This window comes from Callorhinus ursinus, unplaced genomic scaffold, assembly GCF_003265705.2.
Source record: "Callorhinus ursinus isolate GAN/ISIS: 27379988/994484 unplaced genomic scaffold, GSC_fseal_2.0 scaffold79, whole genome shotgun sequence".
NCBI classification, from domain to species: Eukaryota; Metazoa; Chordata; class Mammalia; order Carnivora; family Otariidae; genus Callorhinus; species Callorhinus ursinus.
Window position 1 is genome coordinate 3,299,027 of NW_027397141.1, and position 1,734 is coordinate 3,300,760.

The 1,734-nt window shown below is 64.1% G+C and overlaps 1 long non-coding RNA gene across 1 annotated transcript in view; it reads left to right on the forward strand.

The window, feature by feature from the left end:
- Window positions 1-1,391: 1,391 nt before the first annotated feature.
- Window positions 1,392-1,734, forward strand: part of LOC141371579 (uncharacterized) — a 54,312-nt gene continuing 53,969 nt past the window's right edge. The window contains exon 1 of the long non-coding RNA XR_012376652.1: window positions 1,392-1,531. This is a non-coding gene — a long non-coding RNA (uncharacterized lncRNA). The remainder of the gene's footprint in view (window positions 1,532-1,734) is intronic.

Sequence of the window (1,734 nt, forward strand, 5' to 3'; positions counted from 1 at the left end):
CAAGCACAGGAGATGTTCCTAGGCGCTGTATTTGTACCTCTGTATTTTTTAAATGGTAGAGAGCTTTCCTTCTGGTGGGAGGGGATCATAAGTCCTTGGGGCAAAATGTGGGGTCATCATTTTCAGAAAGACAGTTAGCTTTTGATACATTTCCAGAGAGGATCAGAGGGTGCTGGTTTTAAGTCCCAAGTGCTGACATCTTTACACAGTTGGAGAGAGAGAGAGCACAGAAGAGAGAGGACAGAGAAGAGAAGAGGAAGTGGGGGGATGGGGTGCGCAGACAGAGTCGTGGCTCCAGCCCAGGAGCCTTCTCAGACGTTCTCCTCCTCTGCCCGGCCCGCGGCGGGGCCCTGGGAGGGCGGCTGAGTCCTCCAAAGGGGCGGCCGGGGACTCTGCCTGCAGAGGGCTCCCCACCAGCCGCCGCGGAGCCTAAACGCCAGGCTGCCTGGCCGTGGCCACTTTTTACCTGGAGAGTTTTGTGTCCCCAACACTAATCCTTAGGCACTGTCTTCCGTTCAGCAGCTGGGGGGGTGCGGAGGGCATAGAAGTGCGTAGCAGAGGGAAGGGGGGGACAAGGCCAAGGTGTCCCCCGGCGGGCGGGAGAACAAAGCTGAAGCTCCGTCCCCTAGAGGAGCGAGCCTGGAGCTGGGGCTTGGCGGGGTGGGAGCAGGGGGCGGTGCTGATAACCCTGGGACAGGGCCGAGGGGACTCCGGACTGCGGGTGGGGCCTGACATCCTCCCACTCAGAGGCTGGAGAGCAGTTGGAGGCGAAAACCAGAAGCCTGCGTGATGACGGGAGTGACATCTATTTTATGGGGAGGGGGGCAAAGACTTCCGAGCGCCCGGGGCGGAGGCGCGGGGCGAAAAGCGTTCGGGTCACTGCAGTTTTGCTGAGCCCGACTTTGAGGCCAGGCCGGGACCGGGTGGGGTGAGGCGCCGAGGGACGGGGCCCAGGACGAGGGGCGCGCGGGCGGCCGGGGGCGCGGCGCAGGGGCGCGGGGGGCGCGGCTCCACCTCCCGCTCAAAACGGCGTCGCAGCTGCTCGCGAACCAACTGCTCAATTCTATTCACTGTCGAGTAGGAACAAAAAAGTGGCTATTTATTAGAATACTTGTTTGGTATTGTTCGGCGCCACACAAAAGACGTTTCATTATGTGCAGGGATCCCCCTTTTTCCAGAGAGAAACAATAACTTGAAATTGTCTTTAAAGTCTTCCCTATCAATAATAAATTTCATTTTCTTGTCTCTCTCGCCCGCAGCGTGTGTGTCTGGGAGGGTGTGCGCGAGGCGGGCGAGCCGCGTGTGCGTGTGCAGCGAGTGTGCGAGCGGGGAGCGTGTGTGCGCGGGTGAGTGTGCGTGCGCGTGGCGCCGCGTCTGCGGTGCGGGCGCCGCCGGGAGCCGGCCGGCGGGGGTCCCCGGGCAGCGGCGCGTCGCGCGCGGAGCGGGCGGGCCACCCGGGCCCGAGGCGCAGGGCCGGCAGGTGCGGCGGGCGGAGCGCGGGGACCCGCTGGCGCCGGAGGAGGAACTCACTGTAAGTGCCTGAACTTGCGCGGGGCGGCTGGCCGCACGAGGCTGGGGAGGGGGCGTGAAAGGCGCGGGGAGGGGCGCGGGGTCTCCACGGCGACTTCCCGAAAGGCGTGTACTGCGTCCCCGCGGCTTCCGTCCCCGGTAGAGAACAGGTGGGTAGCCGTGGTGACCGCGGCGGGCTATTCTCGAGCCGGGGGGGGGGGGGGG